The 8,900-nt window shown below is 49.5% G+C and overlaps 1 pseudogene; it reads left to right on the top strand.

Annotated features, from left to right (window-relative positions):
- The window catches only part of LOC124227124 (sec1 family domain-containing protein 1-like), an 89,539-nt pseudogene extending 85,288 nt beyond the window's left edge, over nt 1-4,251 (top strand).
- The last annotated feature ends 4,649 nt before the right edge of the window (nt 4,252-8,900 follow it).

Here is an 8,900-nt window from a genome sequence, read left to right on the forward strand (position 1 = left end):
TCACTAGCACAGCAGAGACCACAAAAAAGTCAATGAAAACAGCAGGTAGACTGGACCACAGACATCTAATCACAACTTGAATTTCAGAATGTGTCAACGGTCTTGTCTGTGCACAAACTCTAGTTTGTCTCATGTTTTCATCCATGAACTAAAATAATCTAAGATTGAATAATCCTCAGCTAATTTATACTTGCCCTCAGAGTAAATTAATTCCCTTTTTAATTAATGATTTCATTACAGCAGAATTATATTTTTTAAATGTGTGACTCGGGCAAATATTAAAAGTGTTGGGTTCCCCAATTCACACTGGCTAAGGTAGGGGTGGAGTCAGCTCAGAGGGTGGGGGCCAGGTCAGAAGGGTGGGGCCAGGATTCAGGGACAAGGCTAAGTAAGAGGTGGAGGGACCATGTCAGAGGGGTGCAGTCAGGTCAGAGAGGTGAAGTCAGGCTGGAGGGGCAGGGCCATGCCTGAGAGGTGGGGCCCATGCTGTCCTGTCGTGGGGAAGGGCCAGACAAAGTGATGTCCAGGGCTCCGTGGGTCTCAGCCCTTCTTTCAGTGCTTTCATCTCCACCATCTTTCTTATTGACCTCGAGAGAAATGGGGTGAATTCACCTCTGCACAGTCCATGACACACTGTGTATATCCTTTGTCTGCATGTGGATTCTATCTGATTTTATTTCTTTATTCCCCTTTAATCCCATTCCTCATCTCGTTCCAGTCCCACTGTTAGGAAATCATAAAACTGTTTTCATTAGTATCTTTTCTTTATTGAAATTTTCTCTCATTTATTTATTTATTTAAAGATTGGCCCTGAGCTAACATCTGTTGCCAATCGTCTTTTTTTTCCTTCTTCTCCCCAAAGGCCCCCAGTACCTAGTTGTATATTCTAGTTGTGGGTCCTTCTGGCTGTGCTATGTGAGACACCACCTCAGCGTGGCTTGATGAGCAGTGCTAGGTCTGTGCTCAGGATCCGAACTGGTGAAACCCTGGGCCGCCAAAGCTGAGTGTGCGAACTTAACCACTGGGCCACGGGGCTGGCCTCTATCTTATTTATTTGAAAGTGTTTGTTGAGACTCTTTCCTAAGACTTTATCCTTATGAAATCCTTGAACTGTGTTTAATGACTGTTTTTTTTTATTTGAATGTGTTCTTGCAAAACGTCCGTTGTTGTCTTGTGGGCATATAATTTAAATATACATCAATGGTACTGTGTTAAATGTTTCATTCTGTTTATGACAGTTTTTCTTTTTACAGATGATTATGTGTTGAACATACAATCAGCTCATGTTGCTGAGTACACAGTAGCTCCGTTGTGTCTCATGGCTGCATCATGCTCTGAGGCTGCATCCTCCACGTTTTTCCTCTCCAGCCTCCCAGGACGGTACCCACACCACGATCAGAGAGCAGCCTCTTACTGTCCCCTATGGACCTGTGAGAACATCTCCCTGGGCATGTGCTGGAAGGATAGAGGACAGCATCCCCCCTGCACTACCTGCTCCCCACAGACCCCAGGGTCCCACACACCTGTCAGCAGAGACCCCGGGCTATGGGAGGCCCCTGGCGGGGGAGTGACAGTTCTAGTACAGAGGCCTCCTCTTTAAAGGGGACCCCCCCGCCCCCTGGCACAGGTCTGGTCCAGAGTCACATCTAAACAGGCAGCTGACACTGCAGAGGACAGGAAGGGGCTGCTCAGGTCACTCCAGGTAGAGTTACTAGTAAATAAAGATACAGGATGCCAGTTCAGTTTTCATTCCAGGTAAATAACAAGTCATGTTTAGCCTCTATAGGCCCCATGCTGGTGTGTCCTAAACACTTGGGGGCCTGTGAGGAGGGGGATGGGCCAGGGGCCAGGGGCCGCCCCTTGTGATGCTCCCTGAGCCCTGAACGCAGACCACCTGAGTGGGGTGGGGGTGACCCAGTGCCAGGAGACCCTGGGAAGGAAAAGCACTTAGCTGATGCGTTAAAACATGCTGGTGCTGCACTCCCCTCCCTGGAAGCTGCTCTGTGGGTGGAGAACAAAGCAGAGCCTACAGTGAAGGGGTCAGTGAGGCAGAGAAATCCTGTCTTTCAGCTGGAAGTGCCTGGGGCAGGTGTCCCTGCTGATGAGAAGAGGGAGAGAGGAGTAGGGGGAGGGGAGGGGAAGCGCAGGTCTCTGCAGGGCAGGAGTCGGGGGAGGACGGGGGCCCTCAGGAGGCCTGGCCACAGGGAGATGAGCAATTCTTCTGAGTAGGAGGAAAGAAGTTAAGGTGGTTGGCAGCTTCTGGGTTGGTGAAAGCGGTGGAAATTCAGGGACAGTGGTGCTCAGAGAAGGCATGGAAGCTCCATGACCCTTCCCTATGCATGCCTTCCATCTGGCTGTTCCTGAGTTATAGCTTTTTATAATAAACCAGTAAGCTAGATCTTCAAAATCAATTCTATGAATCAGACTATTTAAACTTTATTTCTGCTATTTCAAGAAGTAAACTGGGGGCCAGCCCCATGGCCCACTGGTTAAGTTTGTGTGCTCTACTTTGGCAGCCCAGGGTTTCACCAGTTCAGATCCTGGGCACGGACATGGCACCACTCATCAAGCCATGCTGAGGTGGCATCCCACATAGCACAACCAGAAGGACCTACAACTAGAATATACAACTATGTACTGAGGGGCTTTGGGGAGAAGAAGAAGAAAAAAAGACTGGCAATAGATGTTAGCTTAGGGCCAATCTTTAAAAAGAAAAAAAGAGAAGTAAACTGGAAGACACTGCAAATGCAAAATTTGCAGCTAGTGCAGTAACACAAGTAGCCAAAGTTTTTGATCAGTATCTCAATTTTATTACTTTGGAAAATGATGTCCTTGTATTATGTAATCAAGATAAGGCAATGGTTCCAGTTGTGCCCTGACCAGTCCAGATAGCACAGACATGGTGATGGAGCTGTTCCAGGCACTGTTGCTGACAACTTCTCCTGCTTTTTGTCACCCTGAGTACTGTTCCTATAAACAGATGTTCAAGAGGAACAGCAGCAGAAATGAGAGCAGTGAAAGTAGATAAGAAACTTAGGGAAAATCTAAGAGATGCACGAAATAGTCCTCTCCCAGGAGGCACTTGGAGCTGGCTGAGCCCACCCCACGGGCCTTTCTTCATCCCGTGGACGGAAACAGGGATCGGCAACTCCTGTACCGCGTCCAGCTGGGCCTTGGCGCATGGTGCACTGGATTCCACTTAGACTTAATTTGGAAGAAACTTCAGGAGTGGAAGATTCTCTATGATGCTGGACCACGAAGAAAAAACAAGAAGTCTTATGATTTAACTGAAGTTGAGAAATTTTGGCAGAAACATAAGGGAAGTCCATTCCCATAAGTTGCAGAATCAGTTCAGCAGGAACTGGAATCTTCCAGAGCACAGGAGGATGAGGTCAAATGACTTAAATGCATTATGGCACTAGAGGGGGGAGATGAAGGAGCCCTGAGTTTGCTTTCTGACGAGACTCCTAAGCTAACATCAGCTGCGATTCCTTGCCAGAACTCCGTGGGAAAAAAACACATTGCTCTCCAGACAAGCGTTGCCGGTGCTGTCTTAGAACAGAGAAAGGTGAGAAAACTGGATGCACATTTTGAAGATGAATAAGAAATAATGAGCAAAACTCCTCTGGACAAATCTCTTTTGGGTATAATGTCAGACCCTGGTGCAGGAACTCCAGAAGACAACAGAGGCTGTTTCTTATCTGTTATATGAGCAAGCACCTTCTGAGGCTGATTTAGAGTAATACAAAAAGGCTTTAGCTGACACAGGACGCAACCTAAATCCCTTACAATATATCAACCAGTGGAAGGCTTTTGCCCAGATGGCCTCAGCTCCTGCAGCTATGGCAACACCACCACTAAATGCTGGCTCTCTTACCACGAGGCCTGAATACAGGATCCCGGTTTGTGGTGGAAGGAGGGAAGAACCTGGTACTGAAACGGCAAAATCCTCCTGTTACTCGTATTTTAGACAATCTCATGGAGAGGAAGTCAAACTCTAAAACTGATGACTATAGATATTTTAAGCCCAAAATGCTGCAGGGCAAAGACGGCTCAGTTCCAAGGAATCCATGCCAAGAGGCAGTTGTGTTTGTCTTGGGAGGAGGCAACTACATTGATGGCAACATCTTGTTGACCAATAACCGGGAGACAGGCAAACACATTGTATACAGCTGCGGGGAACTTCTTAATGTGCCACAGTTCATAAAACAGTTGTCACAACTTGGAGAAAAAGGAGAGGCTGCAGTCTGATCAGCCGGGAGAGCCCCCGACACGGCTGTCCACGGTCCCTGGACCCGGATCCCTGCCCCTGCAGTTCTAAGTCACAGCTCCTGTCATTTAGTGCAGCCCGACCCCGTGCACCCGCCTCCTCTGCATTAGGCTCCTGATCCCCTCCTGGAAGGTCACTCTTTGATTCCTATTCAGCTTTCATGAGTCCCTCTAACCGTGCTGGTGACAAGTACAGATTAATTTCTCGGCCTGACTTGGATGGTTTTCGTCTTCGATTCCTCCGTATCCCCAGGGCAGCTCCAGGCATGTTGGTGTCTTAATTCATCATCTGTGATTTTACAAAGGGATCGCCCAGCGTGGGGACACTTCCACGTCACACATCTCACTGCACAGGCCACACCCAGGCCAGGCAGGACCAGAGTTCAGAGCTGCTTTCTAGGGGCCATCGTCACGGACACCAAGGGGCAGGCCCATGTCTCCTCACAGACGTGCAGTCGGTCTGTCTGCAGTCAAATGGAAGTGGCTGCACTCACTGTGGGCACAGGGGCCTGTAGGTGCACATCTTCTGTGTTGACTGTTGCTCATTCCCTCTGCTTCCAAAACCAAAAGGCCGATTTTGCTTTGGGAAACCACATCTTCCCCCCTTTAGTTCTCACGAACCTCAGGAATTGGTTCCTCCGTGACCCAGGCATTTTACAAAGGGCTGAGCCAGTCAGATCTTCATATTCCCCTGGAGAAAGGCAGAGGGAGTGATGTGCAGGGTGAGAGCATTTCCAAAGTCAGAGCAACTGCAGCCAGCGAAACACAGCCCTGAGTCACTGTGCTGGGCCATCTGGGGGCAGAGAAAATACACCCAGTGTATGTGACTTCCCCAAATTCAGATAACCCCCACGTGAACTGGGTTGGGGAAGCCCGTCCGTCCCGGGCTGACTCTCCTCTCAGGTAGAAGCCGGGCGCAGGTGTGCTCCAGAACCTCCATTTCCCGGCTCAGAGCGATGGCCTCCTGGCTGGGGGCCCCTTCTCACCTGGGCTGAGTGCTCTCGGCTGTTCCTGAGCATCTCTCTGGCTCGGCAGCCTGAGGCCTCAGAAAATGTCCCCAGAGAGGATGGATGGAACTTTCCACGGAGTGCTGAGTTAAACCCACCCTGGTGCAGACTTCCTTGTGTTCACAGGGGCTGCCGACTCTCTGGGAGAGACCAGGGGAAAGAGCGCGAGTGGACGGAGCCTGTGTAAGGGACTAACTTGGGAACTAATTCATCCTGTGAGCACACTCCATCTCACCTGCTCATCCTGCATCCTGCTCTTCTCCCATCTCTCTCACACCAGCCTCCCCTCTGGTCTCCTTGGTGAGAGCCACCAGGAGGGTCCCCCCCAGTACTGGTGGGATGCCCCGCTGTCTGTACCCACACAATCTGTGCCTGGACAGGGGTGGGGTTGGGTGTGAGACACACTGGAGGGAGCACCGTGGGGTGGGGGCTCTCCGGGGTGGGGGCTCTCCGAGGTGGAGGAATCCTAGGCAAACACCCGCATCGTCCTCCACAGGGTCTGATGATTCTCCGCCCACACGGTCAGGAACGCAGGCACGTATCAACCTCCAGATGATGTTCCCTGTTATCCCTCAGCACTGATGAGGGAGGAATGACTTCGTCCGTTCGTTATTCAAGTGCTGTAAAAGTTTGACCCCGCACCGGAAGAGCAGCAACAAGACACCAGCAGCAAAGATGGTCACGTGGAAGGGTTTGTATCACGCCTCATGCACTATTCTGCCCAACAGAACAACAGGTTCACACCCCCCACCCCCAGCTCAGCTCTGAGCACTGGGGGTGGGACACAGGACCCTGGATGTGTCCCCACGCCCACACACTGAGGGGGAGGCTGGCTTCCTCAGTGAGTCATTCTTGCCCAGCACGTCAAGCGCAGCAGGACAGCTGAGAGACCAACCAGGGACTTGACAAAAAGCAAGGCCACTTCAGCCCCACCTCCCTGTTCTTCTCAGGCTTCCTCCGGGCTCCGAATCCCAGGCCTCGTGTACAAGTAATCAGCCTCAGGTTAGTCACTGAGTTTAAATCGTGACATTTTGAGAATTCAGATCACAGCAGCATTCGCTCACTGCCCTGTGTATAATCCTAACCCTACGGCAAGGCCAACCTCACTAAGCTTGTTTCTTGAGAAATGCCAAAATGCAACCTCTCCTTCAATTTACTTCTTAACGCTTTTTTATTGTTTTGCTTTTTGCTTGTTTTATACAGGCTTTCTCCCTCAAGGGAGGTTAACATGGAAAGACATGTCACCACTCAGGTGTTATCATTGTCAAAATCGGAGGACATTTTTTCTCTTTCTCTTCTATTTCAGCCCATCACGGGTCCATGTTCTCTGTGCACATCCACCTCAGCCTCCCTGGATTCGCCTTTTAAACAACCGTGGACTCCCCTGGGAGGGATCATCACATTGTGGAGAGCTGTGCAGGGCCTGGAGTCAGACAGCCGGGGTGGAGCCCCGTCCACACCCTCACATCTGTGTGGCCTTATAAAGTCACTTCATCTCTCTTAGCTTCAGTCTCCTCATCTCTGAACTTAGAACCATGAAAGGACACACCACCCAGAGCAGATGAGATGAGTCAGTAGACGTACGGAGTCAGCACTGAGCCTGGAAGGTAGGAAGCACTCAGTACGTTACCTCTCATTATTGTCACTTTTATAATTGCCAAACCTTTTTGCTTTATATGTTTCTTTGCTCCTTCAGGAGACATTGTTCCCCAAGACGATGGCTGTGGTGGCTCCTGACTATTTACAAAGATCTAACATGACTGATGTTTAGTCAGACCTGAAAGAAAGGGGGACAGACGGGGCAGTTCCTGCTGAGCAATGATAGTCTCCACATCTCAGGAACCTCCTGTGCGCCAAGCTCTGTGTTAGCTGCAGTTGTGATCGGTCACTTAATCCTCGCAGTAGCCCACTAGACATGGACTACGATCGTCCCCATTTTACAGAGGACGGAAACGAGGCTCAGAAGGCGTAAAGCTCTTGCCCAAGGCCGTGGCTGGGAAGTGGAGGAGCCAGTATTGGCGTCAAGGACAGGAGGAATCTGAAGTCCTCGCTCTTCTTCTCCATGCCATGTTTTCTCTGTTTCATTCATAATTAAAGAGAAAAAGTCAATCCTCAACTCTCTGTAGCACAGTACAAACAGCACAGCAGGAAGCTTTTCCCTTTAACCCAGAGTTTGCTGAACTAGGCGGGGTCAAAGCTACCTTTTAGTTCCTTTTTCCCTTTGTTTTCCAGTTTAATGTCTATTGACCTACTCGTAATTACTTATTCTGTTCTTAGCTGTGTGTCAAGTTTACAGATGAATCTGTGACAAGTTTCTGCATCTGTTACTATGATTCGTTTTCTTTTACATTAGCATTACAGTTCCCATCTTTCTGTTGAAATTTGTTATTTGTTCATGCATATTCTCCAGATTTTCCATTAGAGGCTTTAGTGTATTAGTCAGAGTTGTTTTAATTTCACTGACTGGTAGTTCCAACGTCCGTGTCATATCTGAGTCTGGTTGTGTTGCTTGTCTTCTCTCTTGAATTTTTTCCCCGTGTCTTGTACTTTTTGGTTGAAAGTTGGACATGGGAATGGACCATAGAAGTTGCGATAATAGTACTTATATCTGGAAATGTGTATGCCTCTTGTCTTACGAGGCCTTGATTTAGAAGAAATGCTCTTGCCCGCATTTATGGAAGCCCTGGGTTGCTCTCACTCTGACCCAGATAAGCCAGCATTCCATCTCCATCTCTCCCTGAAGGCTCCTGTCTCCCTTAGATTTCAGGTTAGTTGGTTTCCTGCAACCTCACCCCTCTAATGTGCTCAAGGAAAGTTATGATTTTGTAGATCCTCTGGTCTTTTCTTGTCACTAGGGTGTGGATGACGTTCTTTACAGCATTCTACAACCTAAGCAGCAACCAAACAGGACACTTCTCTTTAAAGGTGTATTACTTTTCCTCAGAGCCTATTGGTCAGCAGTTGGTCACATGGCACACAGCTGGAGAGGATACTGGAAAATGTGGTTTGGATTCTAGATGGCAATGTATCCAGATAAATGCTTTATGACCATGGAGGATGTGGAGAATGGTTATTGGGGGTGACTAGCAGGCTCTGCCACACCCTATCATCTTCCCAGTCTTCACGTGACTTCCTCCATTTTGGAAGCAGGAATACTGAAGTTCAGTGAAGTGACATCCTTTGTTCCAGTCACGTGGTTCCAGATCACCCGTGCTCAGGCATGGACTCTGCATTCTGGGTACAAACCCAGTCAGTGGGAACACTGGTGAGGACAGGCACCAGGGTGCACTGCAGCTCCTCCCAGGCCCCTGCCAGGCCCACCAAGCCCAGGTCTCCCTTCTGAGCTGCCGTCTGGTCTGCATTTCTCCACCAGGCTCCACTGGTATCCAGAGGACCTTGTCAACTTCCTGCAAGCCCCCAGGTCATGCAGAGACCTGGAAGTGCCCCAACACAGTGGATGGGCACCTTGAGAGGGCAGCCGGTCCCAGAGAGGAAGGCCATTCTCCAGAGAAAGACCACTGAGGCAGGAGGATGGGGGATGCACCAGAAGATGGTAGAAGACAGCTTCTGGAGAAGACCGTGGGGTCTGGGTCTGACGGAGGCCAACTTCTCAATTGCCTTCCC

The sequence above is a fragment of the Equus quagga genome, chromosome 15, assembly GCF_021613505.1.
Source record: "Equus quagga isolate Etosha38 chromosome 15, UCLA_HA_Equagga_1.0, whole genome shotgun sequence".
Classification (NCBI taxonomy): Eukaryota; Metazoa; Chordata; class Mammalia; order Perissodactyla; family Equidae; genus Equus; species Equus quagga.